Source organism: Patagioenas fasciata, chromosome 31, assembly GCF_037038585.1.
Source record: "Patagioenas fasciata isolate bPatFas1 chromosome 31, bPatFas1.hap1, whole genome shotgun sequence".
NCBI lineage: Eukaryota > Metazoa > Chordata > Aves > Columbiformes > Columbidae > Patagioenas > Patagioenas fasciata.
This window is the reverse complement of record NC_092550.1, coordinates 4,177,417-4,194,807: the sequence shown is the minus strand read 5'-3', so window position 1 is coordinate 4,194,807 and position 17,391 is coordinate 4,177,417. Positions and strand designations below refer to the sequence as shown.

General features: G+C 61.6%; 1 long non-coding RNA gene across 1 annotated transcript; it reads right to left on the bottom strand.

The window, feature by feature from the left end:
• Positions 1 to 764: 764 nt before the first annotated feature.
• On the bottom strand, positions 765 to 1,340 carry LOC139825939 (uncharacterized). Its single transcript, XR_011736098.1, has 2 exons — positions 1,184 to 1,340; positions 765 to 1,009 (listed from the first exon to the last, which is right to left on the bottom strand). It is a non-coding gene; the product is annotated as an uncharacterized lncRNA (long non-coding RNA).
• Between the last annotated feature and the right edge of the window lie 16,051 nt (positions 1,341 to 17,391).

The window sequence follows — 17,391 nt, the reverse complement described above, 5'->3', positions numbered from 1 at the left end:
AATACTGGGGGGTTCTCCCGCATATTCTCTCTAAGAGAGGGGTGAAGTATGAGGAGAGTAACCTCAAAACACTGTTCATTTGGTGCAGAGGCAGTGGGTTTCCTGCTGAACTGTTAGGAGTTTTTCAAATAGAGACCTGGGAAACAGTGGGAACTGTGTTGTGGAAGGCGATCAGTCGCAGTGAAAAATATATTCTCGGCCTTGTAACCGCCTGTAAACTGGTAATTACTACGGTGAAGCAATTAAAACCTGGAAAGACTGTTATGAGCATTAGTGACTCAAAACTTTAACTTGAACTTTGGGATGATAGCTAAAATCCTAACCCTAAACCCTAACCCGGTGTGAAGTGGCCGGGGGGGAGGTGTGTTTACCTCATTTGCATATTTAATGAGGTAGTTTTCATAATCGGGTTTAATTTCCATAATCAGGGTCTCATTTGTTTCGTGTGTGTTTGGCTGTTTATTGTTTGAGTATTTCCTAGGGGTACGGCAATGTCATGTAATGGATCGGAACGTGTAATTTAGTTTTTTCTTCTTTTTCCACACAAAATACCTACAAGTCTGGTGCAGCAGTAGGGCTGTGGAAGCTCTAGGGGAGGACTGGAATTATTAATTAATTAATCAATTAGTTAATAATTAATTAAATGAATAATTCCAGTCCTTCGCCATCACAATCGCACAGCAGTGAACTCGTAAGAGCAAAGCAGCCGTCTGACAGACGCGCTCAGAACCAGGCGAGGCTGGGGTCACACAAACGGACTCGCATTGTGGTAACATCACTTTATTTATTGCCCTCCCCCACCCCCGTGCTTTAAGGTGGGTTGCGCGGGAGTGGGCGGAGTCTTCAGAGGCACCGACGAATCAGCTGAGAGCGATGGTCACCTGCGGGAGGAGCTCGGCCAGGCGGGCGCAGCGATCGGGGGCGGCGGCCAAGGGCGTGTCGGCCAATCGGATGCGGCGCAGCTGGGGGCAGGCGGCCAATGGGGTGAGGGCGGAGGCGTCGCCAATCGCTAAGGTCAGAGTCAAAGGGAAGAACCAATCAGAGCCTGACCCCAGCACCCCCAGTTCACCACAGTTCACCCCAGTTCACCCCAGTTCTCTTTGATCCGGTCGCACTGATCCCCATTGACCCCCACTGACCCCTCAGTGCCTCCCAGTCCCTCCAGTGTCCCCTTGGTTCTCACGGTTTCCATGGAGATCCAGTTCCTCCAGGTGGGGGAGGGGTGGGAAACCCTGCAGAGTTGTGACCTCGTTGAGTGACAAGTCCAGAACCTGCAGGGGAGGGGCAGCCGGATGCTTGGGTCCCTCCTGAACTCCTAGGTCCCCTCAGAACTCCTGGGTTATCCCCTGAACTCCTGGGTCCTTTGGGGCACTCCTGGGTCCTTTGGGGCACTCCTGGGTGGTCCCCTCCTCATCTCTTGGGTCCCCCTCCTCATCTCTTGGGTCCCCCTCCTCATCTCTTGGGTCCCCCTCCTCATCTCTTGGGTCCCTCCCAAACTCTTGGGTCCTTTGGGGCACTCCTGGGTCCCCTCCTGAACTCTGGATCCTTTAAGGCACTCATGGGTCCCCTCCTGAACTCCTGGGGGGGTCCCCTCCTGAACTCCTGGGGGGGTCCCCTCCTGAACTCCTGGGGGGATCCCCTCCTGAACTCCTGGGGGGATCCCCTCCTGAACTCCTGGATCCCTCCTGAACTCTTAGGTCCCCTCTTGAAATCTTGGGTCCTTTGGGGCACTCCTGGGTCCTTTGGGGCACTCCTGGGTCCCCTCCTGAACTCCTGGGTCCCCTCCTGAACTCTTGGGTCCTTTGGGGCACTCCTGGGTCCCCCCCTGAACTCCTGGGTCCCCCCCTGAACTCCTGGGTTCCCCCCTGAACTCCTGGGTCCTTTGGGGCACTGCTGGGTGCCCTCCTGAACTCCTGGGTCCGCTCCTAAACTCCTGGGTGGGTCCCCCCCTGAACTCTTGGGTCCCCCCCTGAACTCTTGGGTGCTTTGGGGCACTCCTGGGTCCCCCCTGAACTCCTGGGTCCCCTCCTGAACTCTTTGGTCCCCTTCTAAGCTCTCAGGTCTCGCCCTGAACTCCTGGGTCCCTCCTGAACTCCTGGCTGGGTCCCCCCCTTAACTCTTGGGTGCTTTGGGGCACTCTTGGGTCCCCTCCTGAACTCTTGGGTCCCCTCCTGAACTCTTGGGTCCCCTCCTGAACTCTTGGGTCCTTTGGAGCATTCCTGGGTCCCCTCAGAACTCCTGGGTTCCCCCCTGAACTCTTGGGTCCCTCTTGAACTCTTGGATCCCCTCCTGAATTCCTGGGTCCCCCCCTGAACTCCTGGCTCTTGTCTTGAACTCTTGGGTCCCCTTCTAAGCTCTCGGGTCCCCCCTGAACTCTTGGGTCCCCTCCTGAACTCCTGAGTCCCCTCAGAACTCCTGTGTTCCCCCCTGAACTCCCGGGTCCTTTGGGGCACTCCTGGGTCCCCTCCTGAACTCTTGGGTCCCTTGGGGCACTCCTGGGTCCCTCCTGAACTCTGGATCCTTTGGGGCACTCCTGGGTCCCGCCCTGAACTCTTGGGTCCCCTTCTAAGCTCTTGGGTCCACTCCCGAACTCCTGGGTCCCCTCAGAACTCCTGGGTGGGTCCCCTCCCGAACTCCTGGGTGGGTCCCCTCTTGAACTCTTGGGTCCCTCTTGAACTCTTGGGTGCTTTGGGGCACTCCTGGGTCCCTCTTGAACTCTTGGGTGCTTTGGGGCACTCCTGAGTCCCCACGGAACTCCTGGCTCCCCTCCTGAACTCTTGGGTCCCCTTCTAAGCTCTCAGGTCCCCTCCTGAACTCCTGGGTCCCCTCCTGAACTCCTGGGTCCCCTCCTGAACTCTTGGGTCCCCTCCTGAACCCCTGGCTGGGTCCCCTCCTGAACTCTTGGGTCCCTCCTGAACTCTTGGGTGGTTTGGGGCACTCCTGGGTCCCCTCAGAACTCCTGGGTGGGTCCCTCCTGAACTCCTTGGTGGGTCCCTCCTGAACTCCTGGCTCCTGTCCTGAACTCTTGGGTCCCCTTCTAAGCTCTCGGCTCCCCCCTGAACTCTTGGGTCCCCTCCTGAACTCCTGGGTCCTTTGGGGCACTGCTAGGTCCCTCCTGAACTCTTGGGGGCCCCCCTGAACTCCTGGGTCCCCTCCTGAACTCGTGGGTTACTCCCTGAACTCCTGGGTCCTTTGAGGCACTCCTGGGTCCCTCCTGAACTCCTGGGTCCCCCCTCCTGAACTCCTGGGTCCCCTCCCGAATTCCTGGGTCCCTCCCGAACTCCTGGGTCCTTTGGGGCACTGCTGGGTCCCCTCAGAACTCTCGGGTCCCCTCCTGAACTCCTGAGTCCCCTCAGAACTCCTGGGTCCGCTCCTAAACTCCTGGGTGGGTCCCCCCCTGAACTCTTGGGTCCCTCTTGAACTCTTGGATCCCCTCCTGAACTCCTGTGTTCCCCCCTGAACTCCTGGGTCCTTTGGGGCACTGCTGGGTCCCCCCCTGAACTCTTGGGTCCCTCCTGAACTCTTGGGTGCTTTGGGGCACTCCTGGGTCCACCCTGAACTCCTGGCTCCCCTCCTGAACTCTTGGGTCCCCTTCTAAGCTCTCAGGTCTGGCCCTGAACTCCTGGGTCCCTCCTGAACTCCTGGGTGGGTCCCCCCCTGAACTCTTGCGTCCCCCCCTGAACTCTTGGGTCCTTTGGAGCACTCCTGGGTTCCCTCCTGAACTCTTGGGTCCCTCTTGAACTCTTGGGTCCCCTCCTGAATTCCTGGGTCCCCCCTGAACTCCTGGCTCCCCTTCTGAACTCTTGGGTCCCCTTCTAAGCTCTCAGGTCCCCCCTGAACTCCTGAGTCCCCTCAGAACTCCTGTGTTCCCCCCTGAACTCCCGGGTCCTTTGGGGCACTGCTGGGTCCCCTCCTGAACTCCTAGGTCTCCCCCCTGAACTCCTGGGGGGTCCCCTCCAGAACCCTTAGGTCCCCTCTTGAACTCTTGGGTCCTTTGGGGCACTCTTGGGTCCCCTCAGAACTCCTGGGTCCTTTGGGGCACTCCTGGGTCCTTTGGGGCACTCTTGGGTCCCCTCCTGAACTCCTGGGTCCTTTGGGGCACTGCTGGGTCCCCTCAGAACTCTCAGGTCCCCTCCTGAACTCCTGAGTCCCCTCAGAACTCCTGGGTCCGCTCCTAAACTCCTGGGTGGGTCCCCCCCTGAACTCTTGGGTCCCCCCCTGAACTCTTGGGTCCCTCCTGAACTCTTGGGTGCTTTGGGGCACTCCTGGGTCCCCCCTGAACTCCTGGCTCCCCTCCTGAACTCTTTGGTCCCCTTCTAAGCTCTCAGGTCTGGCCCTGAACTCCTGGGTCCCTTCTGAACTCCTGGGTGGGTCCCCTCCTGAACTCTTGGGTCCCCTCCTGAACTCTTGGGTCCTTTGGAGCACTCTTTGGTCCCCCCTGAACTCTTGGGTCCCCCCTGAACTCTTGGGTCCCCCTTGAACTCTTGGGTCCCTCTTGAACTCCTGGGGCCCCTCCTGAACTCCTGGGTCCCCTCCTGAACTATTGGGTCCCCTCCTGAACTCTTGGGTCCTTTGGGGCACTCCTGGGTCCCCTCAGAACTCCTGGGTTCCCCCATGAACTCCTGGGTCCTTTGGGGCACTCCTGGGTCCCTCGTGAACTCCTGGCTCCCGTCCTGAACTCTTGGGTCCCCTTCTAAGCTCTCAGGTCGCCCCTGAACTATTGGGTCCCCTCCTGAACTCCTGGGTCCCCTCAGAACTCCTGTGTTCCCCCCTGAACTCCCGGGTCCTTTGGGGCACTGCTGGGTCCCCTCCTGAACTCTTGGGTCCCTTGGGGCACTCCTGGGTCCCCCCCGAACTCCTGGGTCCCCCCCCTGAACTCCTGGGTCCCTCCTGAACTCTGGATCCGTTGGGGCACTCCTGGGTCCCGCCGTGAACTCCTGGGTCCCGCCCTGAACTCTTGGGTCCCCTCCTGAACTCTTGGGTCCCCTCCTGAACTCTTGGGTCCCCTCCTGAACTCTTGGGTCCCTCCTGAACTCTTGGGTCCCTCCTGAACTCTTGGGTGCTTTGGGGCACTCCTGGGTCCCCCTGGAACTCCTGGCTCCCCTCCTGAACTCCTGGGTGGGTCCCTCCTCATCTCTTGGGTCCCCCTCCTCATCTCTTGGGTCCCCCTCCTCATCTCTTGGGTCCCCCTCCTCATCTCTTGGGTCCCCTCCTGAACTCTTGGGTCCCCCTCCTCATCTCTTTGGTCCCCTCCTGAACTCCTTGATCCTTTGGGGCACTCCTGGGTCCCTCCTGAACTCTTGGGTCCCTCCCGAACTCCTGGATCCTTTGGGGCACTCCTGGGTCCCTCCTGAACTCTTGGGTCCCTCCCGAACTCCTGGATCCTTTGGGGCACTCCTTGGTCCCGCCCTGAACTCCTGGGTCCCCTCCTGAACTCTGGATCCTTTAAGGTACTCCTGGGTCCCCCCCTGAACTCCTAGGTCTCCCCCCTGAACTCCTGGGGGGTCCCCTCCAGAACCCTTAGATCCCCTCTTGAACTCTTGGGTCCTTTGGGGCACTCTTGGGTCCCCTCAGAACTCCTGGGTTCCCCCCTGAACTCCTGGGTCCTTTGGGGCACTCCTGGGTCCTCTGGGGCACTCTTGGGTCCCCTCCTGAACTCCAGGGTCCCTCGTGAACTCCTGGGTCCTTTGGGGCACTGCTGGGTCCCCTCAGAACTCTCAGGTCCCCTCCTGAACTCCTGAGTCCCCTCAGAACTCCTGGGTCCGCTCCTAAACTCCTGGGTGGGTCCCCCCCTGAACTCTTGGGTCCCCCCCTGAACTCTTGGGTCCCTCCTGAACTCTTGGGTGCTTTGGGGCACTCCTGGGTCCCCCCTGAACTCCTGGCTCCCCTCCTGAACTCTTTGGTCCCCTTCTAAGCTCTCAGGTCTGGCCCTGAACTCCTGGGTCCCTCCTGAACTCCTGGGTGGGTCCCCTCCTGAACTCTTGGGTCCCCTCCTGAACTCTTGGGTCCTTTGGAGCACTCTTGGGTCCCCCCTGAACTCTTGGGTCCCCTCAGAACTCTTGGGTCCCCCTTGAACTCTTGGGTCCCTCTTGAACTCCTGGGTCCCCTCCTGAACTCCTGGGTCCCCTCCTGAACTATTGGGTCCCCTCCTGAACTCTTGGGTCCTTTGGGGCACTCCTGGGTCCCCTCAGAACTCCTGGGTTCCCCCATGAACTGCTGGGTCCTTTGGGGCACTCCTGGGTCCCCTCCTGAACTCCTGGGTCCCTCGTGAACTCCTGGCTCCCGTCCTGAACTCTTGGGTCCCCTTCTAAGCTCTCAGGTCGCCCCTGAACTATTGGGTCCCCTCCTGAACTCCTGGGTCCCCTCAGAACTCCTGTGTTCCCCCCTGAACTCCCGGGTCCTTTGGGGCACTGCTGGGTCCCCTCCTGAACTCTTGGGTCCCTTGGGGCACTCCTGGGTCCCCCCCGAACTCCTGGGTCCCCCCCCTGAACTCCTGGGTCCCTCCTGAACTCTGGATCCGTTGGGGCACTCCTGGGTCCCGCCGTGAACTCCTGGGTCCCGCCCTGAACTCTTGGGTCCCCTCCTAAGCTCTTGGGTCCCCTCCTAAGCTCTTGGGTCCCCTCCTGAACTCTTGGGTCCCCTCCTGAACTCTTGGGTCCCCTCCTGAACTCTTGGGTCCCTCCTGAACTCTTGGGTGCTTTGGGGCACTCCTGGGTCCCCCTGGAACTCCTGGCTCGCCTCCTGAACTCTTGGGCCCCCTCTTAAGCTCTCAGGTCCCACCCTGAACTCCAGGGTCCCGCCTGAACTCCTGGGTGGGTCCCCTCCTGAACTCTTGGGTCCCCTCCTGAACTCTTGGGTCCCTCCGGAACTCTTGGGTCCTTTGGGGCACTCCTGGGTCCGCCCCTGAACTCCTGGCTGGGTCCGCCCCTGAACTCCTGGCTGGGTCCGCCCCTGAACTCCTGGCTGGGTCCCCCCCTGAACTCCTGGCTGGGTCCCCCCCTGAACTCCTGGCTGGGTCCCCTCCTGAACTCTTGGGTCCCCTCCTGAACTCTTGGGTCCCTCCGGAACTCTTGGGTCCTTTGGGGCACTCCTGGGTCCCCCCCTGAACTCCTGGGTTCCCCCCTGAACTCTTGGGTCCCTCTTGAACTCTTGGATCCCCTCCTGAACTCCTGGGTTGGTCCCCCCCTGAACTCCTGGCTCTTGTCTTGAACTCTTGGGTCCCCTTCTAAGCTGTCGGGTCCCCCCTGAACTCTTGGGTCCCCTCCTGAACTCCTGGGTCCTCTCCTGAACTCCTGGGTCCCCCCTGAACTCTTGGGTCCCCTCCTGAACTCCTGAGTCGCCTCAGAACTCGTGGGTTACTCCCTGAACTCCCGGGTCCTTTGGGGCACTGCTGGGTCCCCTCCTGAACTCTTGGGTCCCTCCTGAACTCTTGGGTCCCTCCTGAACTCTTGGGTCCCTCCTGAACTCTTGGGTGCTTTGGGGCACTCCTGGGTCCCCCTGGAACTCCTGGCTCGCCTCCTGAACTCTTGGGTCCCCTTCTAAGCTCTCAGGTCCCACCCTGAACTCCAGGGTCCCGCCTGAACTCCTGGGTGGGTCCCCTCCTGAACTCTTGGGTCCCCTCCTGAACTCTTGGGTCCCCTCCTGAACTCTTGGGTCCCTCCTGAACTCTTGGGTCCTTTGGGGCACTCCTGGGTCCCCCCCTGAACTCCTGGCTGGGTCCCCCCCTGAACTCCTGGCTGGGTCCCCCCCTGAACTCTTGGGTCCCCTCCTGAACTCTTGGGTCCCTCCGGAACTCTTGGGTCCTTTGGGGCACTCCTGGGTCCCCCCCTGAACTCCTGGGTTCCCCCCTGAACTCTTGGGTCCCTCTTGAACTCTTGGATCCCCTCCTGAACTCCTGGGTGGGTGCCCTCCTGAATTCCTGGGTCTCCCCCTGAACTCCTGGCTCTTGTCTTGAACTCTTGGGTCCCCTTCTAAGCTGTCGGGTCCCCCCTGAACTCCTGGGTCCCCTCCTGAACTCCTGGGTCCCCCCTGAACTCTTGGGTCCCCTCCTGAACTCCTGAGTCGCCTCAGAACTCGTGGGTTACTCCCTGAACTCCCGGGTCCTTTGGGGCACTGCTGGGTCCCCTCCTGAACTCTTGGGTCCCTCCTGAACTCTTGGGTCCCTCCTGAACTCTTGGGTGCTTTGGGGCACTCCTGGGTCCCCCTGGAACTCCTGGCTCCCCTCCTGAACTCCTGGGTGGGTCCCTCCTCATCTCTTGGGTCCCCTCCTCATCTCTTGGGTCCCCTCCTGAACTCTTGGGTCCCCTCCTGAACTCTTGGGTCCCTCCTGAACTCTTGGGTCCCTCCTGAACTCTTGGGTGCTTTGGGGCACTCCTGGGTCCCCCTGGAACTCCTGGCTCGCCTCCTGAACTCTTGGGTCCCCTTCTAAGCTCTCAGGTCCCACCCTGAACTCCAGGGTCCCGCCTGAACTCCTGGGTGGGTCCCCTCCTGAACTCTTGGGTCCCCTCCTGAACTCTTGGGTCCCCTCCTGAACTCTTGGGTCCCTCCGGAACTCTTGGGTCCTTTGGGGCACTCCTGGGTCCCCCCCTGAACTCCTGGCTGGGTCCCCCCCTGAACTCCTGGCTGGGTCCCCCCCTGAACTCTTGGGTCCCCTCCTGAACTCTTGGGTCCCTCCGGAACTCTTGGGTCCTTTGGGGCACTCCTGGGTCCCCCCCTGAACTCCTGGGTTCCCCCCTGAACTCTTGGGTCCCTCTTGAACTCTTGGATCCCCTCCTGAACTCCTGGGTGGGTCCCCTCCTGAATTCCTGGGTCCCCCCCTGAACTCCTGGCTCTTGTCTTGAACTCTTGGGTCCCCTTCTAAGCTGTCGGGTCCCCCCTGAACTCCTGGGTCCCCTCCTGAACTCCTGGGTCCCCTCAGAACTCCTGGGTCCCCTCCTGAACTCCTGGGTCCCCCCTGAACTCTTGGGTCCCCTCCTGAACTCCTGAGTCGCCTCAGAACTCGTGGGTTACTCCCTGAACTCCCGGGTCCTTTGGGGCACTGCTGGGTCCCCTCCTGAACTCTTGGGTCCCCTCCTGAACTCTTGGGTCCCTCCTGAACTCTTGGGTCCCTCCTGAACTCTTGGGTGCTTTGGGGCACTCCTGGGTCCCCCTGGAACTCCTGGCTCCCCTCCTGAACTCCTGGGTGGGTCCCTCCTCATCTCTTGGGTCCCCCTCCTCATCTCTTGGGTCCCCCTCCTCATCTCTTGGGTCCCCTCCTGAACTCTTGGGTCCCCCTCCTCATCTCTTGGGTCCCCCTCCTCATCTCTTTGGTCCCCTCCTGAACTCCTGGATCCTTTGGGGCACTCTTGGGTCCCTCCTGAACTCTTGGGTCCCTCCCGAACTCCTGGATCCTTTGGGGCACTCCTTGGTCCCGCCCTGAACTCCTGGGTCCCCTCCTGAACTCTGGATCCTTTAAGGTACTCCTGGGTCCCCCCCTGAACTCCTAGGTCTCCCCCCTGAACTCCTGGGGGGGTCCCCTCCAGAACCCTTAGGTCCCCTCTTGAACTCTTGGGTCCTTTGGGGCACTCTTGGGTCCCCTCAGAACTCCTGGGTTCCCCCCTGAACTCCTGGGTCCTTTGGGGCACTCCTGGGTCCTTTGGGGCACTCTTGGGTCCCCTCCTGAACTCCTGGGTCCTTTGGGGCACTGCTGGGTCCCCTCAGAACTCTCAGGTCCCCTCCTGAACTCCTGAGTCCCCTCAGAACTCCTGGGTCCCCTCCTAAACTCCTGGGTGGGTCCCCCCCTGAACTCTTGGGTCCCCCCCTGAACTCTTGGGTCCCTCCTGAACTCTTGGGTGCTTTGGGGCACTCCTGGGTCCCCCCTGAACTCCTGGCTCCCCTCCTGAACACTTTGGTCCCCTTCTAAGCTCTCAGGTCTGGCCCTGAACTCCTGGGTCCCTCCTGAACTCCTGGGTGGGTCCCCTCCTGAACTCTTGGGTCCCTTGGAGCACTCTTGGGTCCCCCCTGAACTCTTGGGTCCCCTCAGAACTCTTGGGTCCCCCTTGAACTCCTGGGTCCCCTCCTGAACTCCTGGGTCCCCTCCTGAACTCTTGGGTCCTTTGGGGCACTCCTGGGTTCCCCCATGAACTCCTGGGTCCTTTGGGGCACTCCTGGGTCCCCTCCTGAACTCCTGGGTCCCTCCTGAACTCCTGGGTCCCTCCTGAACTCCTGGCTCCCGTCCTGAACTCTTGGGTCCCCTTCTAAGCTCTCAGGTCCCCCCTGAACTCTTGGGTCCCCTCCTGAACTCCTGGGTCCCCTCAGAACTCCTGTGTTCCCCCCTGAACTCCCGGGTCCTTTGGGGCACTGCTGGGTCCCCTCCTGAACTCTTGGGTCCCTTGGGGCACTCCTGGGTCCCCCCCGAACTCCTGGGTCCCCCCCCTGAACTCCTGGGTCCCTCCTGAACTCTGGATCCGTTGGGGCACTCCTGGGTCCCGCCGTGAACTCTTGGGTCCCCTCCTGAACTCTTGGGTCCCCTCCTGAACTCCTGGGTCCCCTCAGAACTCCTGGGTCCCCTCCTGAACTCCTGGGTCCCCCCTGAACTCTTGGGTCCCCTCCTGAACTCCTGAGTCGCCTCAGAACTCGTGGGTTACTCCCTGAACTCCCGGGTCCTTTGGGGCACTGCTGGGTCCCCTCCTGAACTCTTGGGTCCCTCCTGACCTCTTGGGTCCCTCCTGAACTCTTGGGTGCTTTGGGGCACTCCTGGGTCCCCCTGGAACTCCTGGCTCCCCTCCTGAACTCCTGGGTGGGTCCCTCCTCATCTCTTGGGTCCCCTCCTCATCTCTTGGGTCCCCCTCCTCATCTCTTGGGTCCCCCTCCTCATCTCTTGGGTCCCCTCCTGAACTCTTGGGTCCCCCTCCTCATCTCTTGGGTCCCCCTCCTCATCTCTTTGGTCCCCTCCTGAACTCCTTGATCCTTTGGGGCACTCCTGGGTCCCTCCTGAACTCTTGGGTCCCTCCCGAACTCCTGGATCCTTTGGGGCACTCCTTGGTCCCGCCCTGAACTCCTGGGTCCCCTCCTGAACTCTGGATCCTTTAACGTACTCCTGGGTCCCCCCCTGAACTCCTAGGTCTCCCCCCTGAACTCCTGGGGGGGTCCCCTCCAGAACCCTTAGGTCCCCTCTTGAACTCTTGGGTCCTTTGGGGCACTCTTGGGTCCCCTCAGAACTCCTGGGTTCCCCCCTGAACTCCTGGGTCCTTTGGGGCACTCCTGGGTCCTTTGGGGCACTCTTGGGTCCCCTCCTGAACTCCTGGGTCCTTTGGGGCACTGCTGGGTCCCCTCAGAACTCTCAGGTCCCCTCCTGAACTCCTGAGTCCCCTCAGAACTCCTGGGTCCCCTCCTAAACTCCTGGGTGGGTCCCCCCCTGAACTCTTGGGTCCCCCCCTGAACTCTTGGGTCCCTCCTGAACTCTTGGGTGCTTTGGGGCACTCCTGGCTCCCCTCCTGAACTCTTTGGTCCCCTTCTAAGCTCTCAGGTCTGGCCCTGAACTCCTGGGTCCCTCCTGAACTCCTGGGTGGGTCCCCTCCTGAACTCTTGGGTCCTTTGGAGCACTCTTGGGTCCCCCCTGAACTCTTGGGTCCCCTCAGAACTCTTGGGTCCCTCTTGAACTCTTGGGTCCCCCTTGAACTCCTGGGGCCCCTCCTGAACTCCTGGGTCCCCTCCTGAACTCCTGGGTGCTTTGGGGCACTCCTGGGTCCCCTCAGAACTGCTGGGTTCCCCCGTGAACTCCTGGGTGGGTCCCCCCCTGAACTCCTGGCTCCCGTTCTGAACTCTTGGGTCCCCTTCTAAGCTCTCGGGTCCCCCCTGAATTCTTGGTTCCCCTCCTGACCTCCTGGGTGGGTCCCTCCTGACCTCCTGGGTGGGTCCCTCCTGACCTCCTGGGTCCTTTGGGGCACTCCTGGGTCCCCTCAGAACTCCTGGATACTCCCCTGAACTCCTGGGTCCTTTGGGGCACTGCTGGGTCCCTCCTGAACTCCTGGTCCCCCTCCTGAACTCTTCGGTACCCGCTGAACTCCTGGGTCCCCTCTTGAACTCCTGGGTCCCCTCCTGAACTCGTGGGTTACTCCCTGAACTCCTGGGTCCTTTGGGGCTCTGCTGGGTCCCTCTTGAACACTTGGGTCCCCTCCCGAACTCCTGGGTCCCCCCTCCTGAACTCCTGGGTGGGTCCCCTCCTGAACTCTTGGGTCCTTTGGGGCACTCCTGGGTCCCCTCAGAACTCCTGGGTCCTTTTGGGCACTGCTGGGTCCCCTCCTGAACTCCTGGGTGGGTCCCCTCCTGAACTCCTGGGTGGGTCCCCTCCTGAACTCCTGGGTCCTTTGGGGCACTCCTGGGTCCCCTTCTGAACTCTTTGGTCCCCCCCTGAACTCCTGGGTCCCCTCCTGAATTCTTTGGTCCCCCCCTGAACTCCTGGGTCCCCTCCTGAATTCTTTGGTTCCCCCCTGAACTCCTGGGTCCCCTCCTGAACTCTGGATCCTTTAAGGTACTCCTGGGTCCCCCCCTGAACTCCTAGGTCTCCCCCATGAACTCCTGGGGGGGTCCCCTCCAGAACCCTTAGGTCCCCTCTTGAACTCTTGGGTCCTTTGGGGCACTCTTGGGTCCCCTCAGAACTCCTGGGTTCCCCCCTGAACTCCTGGGTCCTTTGGGGCACTCTTGGGTCCCCTCCTGAACTCCTGGGTCCCCCCTGAACTCCTGGGTCCTTTGGGGCACTGCTGGGTCCCTCCTGAACTCTTTGGTCCCCCCTGAGCTCTTGGGGGCCCCCCTGAACTCCTGGGTCCCCTCCTGAACTCGTGGGTGACTCCCTGAACTCCTGGGTCCTTTGGGGCACTGCTGGGTCCCCTCAGAACTCTCGGGTCTCCTCCTGAACTCCTGAGTCCCCTCAGAACTCCTGGGTCCGCTCCTAAACTCCTGGGTGGGTCCCCCCCTGAACTCTTGGGTCCCTCTTGAACTCTTGGGTCCCCTCCTGAACTCCTGGGTCCCCTCCTGAACTCTTGGGTGGTTCCCCACCTGAACTCCTGGCTCCCGTCTTGAACTCTTGGGTCCCCTTCTAAGCTCTCGGGTCCCCCCTGAACTCTTGGGTCCCCTCCTGAACTCCTGAGTCCCCTCACAACTCCTGTGTTCCCCCCTGAACTCCCGGGTCCTTTGGGGCACTCCTGGGTCCCCCCCGAACTCCTGGGTCCCCTCAGAACTCCTGGGTCTGCTCCTAAACTCCTGGGTGGGTCCCCCCCGGAACTCTTGGGTCCCCCCCGGAACTCTTGGGTCCCCCCCTGAACTCTTCGGTCCCCTCCTGAACTCTTCGGTCCCCCCCTGAACTCTTCGGTCCCCCCCTGAACTCTTCGGTCCCCTCCTGAACTCTTGGGTCCCCCCCTGAACTCTTGGGTCCTTTGGAGCACTCCTGGGTTCCCTCCTGAACTCCTGGGTCCCTCTTGAACTCTTGGGTCCCCCCCTGAACTCCTGGGTGGGTCCCCTCCTGAACTCCTGGGTCCCCCCTGAACTCCTGGCTCCTGTCTTGAACTCTTGGGTCCCCTTCTAAGCTCTGGGGTCCCCCCTGAACTCTTGGGTCCCTCCTGAACTCTTGGGTGCTTTGGGGCACTCCTCGGTCCCCCCGGAACTCCTGGGTCCCCTCCTGAACTCTTGGGTCCTTTGGGGCACTCCTGGGTCCCCTCAGAACTCCTGGGTACCCCCCTGAACTCCTGGGTCCCGCCCTGAACTCCTGGGTGGGTTCCTCCTGAACTCCTGGGTCCCCTCCTGAACTCGTGGGTCCTTTGGGGCACTCCTGGTCCCCCCTCTGCGTTCCTGGGTCCCCCTCTGCGTTCCTGGGTCCCCCTCTGCGTTCCTGGGTCCCCCCCTGAACTCTTGGGTGCTTTGGGGCACTCCTGGGTCCCCCCTGAACTCTTGAGTCCCCTTCTAAGCTCTCGGGTCCCGCCCTGAACTCCTGGGTCCCCTCCTGAACTCCTGGGTCCCTCCTGAACTCTGGATCCTTTTGGGCACTCCTGGGTCCCCCCCTGAACTCCTGGGTCCCCTCCTGAACTCCTGAGTGGGTCCCCCCCCGAACTCTTGGGTCCCCTGCTCATCTCTTGGGTCCCCTCCTCAACTCCTGGGTGGGTCCCGCCCTGAACTGCTGGGTGGGTCCCCTCCTGAACTCTTGGGTCCTTTGGGGCCCTCCTGGGTCCCCCACTGAACGCCTGGGTCCTTTGGGGCACTCCTGAGTCCCTCCTGAACTCTTAGGATCCCCCTGAACTCCTGGGTGCCCCCTGAACTCCTGGGTCCTTTGGGGTACTCCTGGGTCCCTCCTGAACTCCTGGGACCCCTCTGAACTCTTGGGTCCCTACTGAACTCTTGGGTCCTTTGGGGCTCTCCTGGGTCCCCTCCTGAACTCCTGGGTCCTTTGGGGCACTCTTGGTTCCCTCCCGTACTCTTGGGGGCCCCCCTGAACTCCTGGGTCCCCTCCTGAACTCTTGGGTCCCTTGGGGCACTCCTGGGTCCCCTCAGAACTCCTGGGTCCCCCCCTGATCTCCTGGGTCCTTTGGGGCACTCCTGGGTCCCTCCTGAACTCATTGATCCCCTCCTGAACTCCTGGGTCCCCTCCTGAACTCCTGGGTGGGTCCCTCCTCATCTCTTGGCTCCCCTCCTGAACTCCTGGGTCCGCCCCTGAACTCCTGGATCGTTTGGGGCACTCCTGGGTCCCTCCTGAACTCTTGGGTCCCTCCTGAACTCTTGGGTCCTTTGGGGCACTCCTGGGTCCCCCCTGAACTCTTGGGTCCCCTCAGAACTCTTGGGTCCCCCTTGAACTCTTGGGTCCCCCTTGAACTCCTGGGGCCCCTCCTGAACTCCTGGGTCCCCTCCTGAACTATTGGGTCCCCTCCTGAACTATTGGGTCCCCTCCTGAACTCTTGGGTCCTTTGGGGCACTCCTGGGTCCCCTCAGAACTCCTGGGTTCCCCCATGAACTCCTGGGTCCTTTGGGGCACTCCTGGGTCCCCTCCTGAACTCCTGGGTCCCTCGTGAACTCCTGGCTCCCGTCCTGAACTCTTGGGTCCCCTTCTAAGCTCTCAGGTCCCCCCTGAACTCTTGGGTCCCCTCCTGAACTCCTGGGTCCCCTCAGAACTCCTGTGTTCCCCCCTGGACTCCCGGGTCCTTTGGGGCACTGCTGGGTCCCCTCCTGAACTCTTGGGTCCCTTGGGGCACTCCTGGGTCCCCCCCGAAATCCTGGGTCCCCCCCGAACTCCTGGGTCCCCCCCCTGAACTCCTGGGTCCCTCCTGAACTCTGGATCTGTTGGGGCACTCCTGGGTCCCGCCGTGAACTCCTGGGTCCCGCCCTGAACTCTTGGGTCCCCTTCTAAGCTCTCGGGTCCCCTCCTGAACTCTTGGGTCCCCTCCTGAACTCTTGGGTGCTTTGGGGCACTCCTGGGTCCCCCCGGAACTCCTGGCTCGCCTCCTGAACTCTTGGGTCCCCTTCTAAGCTCTCAGGTCCCACCCTGAACTCCAGGGTCCCGCCTGAACTCCTGGGTGGGTCCCCTCCTGAACTCTTGGGTCCCCTCCTGAACTCTTGGGTCCCTCCGGAACTCTTGGGTCCTTTGGGGCACTCCTGGGTCCCCCCCTGAACTCCTGGCTGGGTCCCCCCTGAACTCCTGGCTGGGTCCCCCCCTGAACTCCTGGCTGGGTCCCCCCCTGAACTCCTGGCTGGGTCCCCCCTGAACTCCTGGCTGGGTCCCCCCCTGAACTCCTGGCTGGGTCCCCCCCTGAACTCCTGGCTCCCGTCCTGAACTCTTGGGTCCCCTTCTAAGCTCTCGGCTCCCCCCTGAACTCCTGAGTCCCCTCAGAACTCCTGGGTCCCGCCCTGAACTCGTGGGTTACTCCCTGAACTCCTGGGTTCCCCCCTGAACTCCTGGGTCCTTTGGGGCACTGCTGGGTCCCTCCTGAACTGCTGGGTCCCTCTTGAACACTTGGGTCCCCTCCCGAACTGCTGGGTCCCTCTTGAACACTTGGGTCCCCTCCCGAACTCCTGGGTCCCCCCTCCTGAACTCCTGAGTGGGTCCCCTCCTGAACTCTTGGGTCCTTTGGGGCACTCCTGGGTCCCCTCAGAACTCCTGGGTTCCCCCCTGAACTCCTGGATCCTTTAGGGCACTCCTGGGTCCCCCGCTGAACTCCTAGGTCCCCCCCCTGAACTCCTGGGTGCGTCCTCTTCTGAACTCCTGGGTGGGTCCCTCCTGAACTCCTGGTCCCCCTCCTGAACTCTTTGGTCCCCCCCTGAACTCCTGTGTCCCCTCTCGAACTCTTGGGTTACCCCCTGAACTGGGGTCCCCTTCTGAATTCTTCGGTCCCCTCCTGAACACCTGGGTCCCACCCTGAACTGCTGGGTGGGTCCCCTCCTGAACTCCTGGATCCTTTGGGGCACTCCTGGGTCCCCTTCTAAGCCCTCGGTCCCCTCCTGAACTCTTAGGTCCCCTTCTAAGCTCTCGGGTCCCCTCCTGAACTCCTAGGTCCCCCCTGAACTCTTGGGTCCCTCCTGAATTCTTGGGTCCTTTGGGGAACTCCTGGCTCCCGCCCAAACTCTTGGGTCCTTTAGGGCACTCTTGGGTCCCCCCCTGAACTCCTGGATCTTTTAGGGCACTCTTGGGTCCCTCCCGAACTCTTGGGTCCCTTGGGGCCCTCCTGGGTCCCCTCCTGAGCTCCTGGGTCATTTGGGGCACTCTTAGGTCCCCCCCCTGAACTCCTGGGTAGGTCCCTTCTGAACTCCTGGGTAGGTCCCTCCTGAACTCCTGGTCCCCCTCCTGAACTCTTTGGTCCCCCCCTGAGCTCCTGTGTCCCCTCTTGAACTCTTGGGTTACCCCCTGAACTTGGGTCCCCTTCTGAATTATTCGGTCCCCTCCTGAACACCTGGGTCCTGCCATGAACTCTTGGGTGGGTCCCCTCCTGAACTCCTGGGTGGGTCCCACCCTGAACTCCTGGGCAGGTCCTACACTGAACTTCTGGGTCCCCCCCTAAACTCTTGGGTCCTTTGGGGCACTCCTGGGTCATTTGGGGCACTCCTAGGTCCCCCCCTGAACTCCTGGTTCCTTTGGGGCACTCCTGGGTCCCCCCCTGTACTCTTAGTTCAATCCTGAACTCCTGGGTCCCTCCTGAGCTCTGGATCCTTTGGGGCACTCCTAGGTCCCCCTCCTGACCTCCTGGGTGGGTCCCCTCCTGAACTCCTGGGTGGTTCCCACCCTGAACTCTTAGTTCAATCCTGAACTCCTGGGTCCCTCCTGAACTCTGCATCCTTTAGGGCACTCCTGGGTCCCCCGCTGAACTCCTAGGTCCCCCCCCTGAACTCCTGTGTGGGTCCCCTCCTGAACTCCTAGGTCCTTTGGGCAACTCCTGG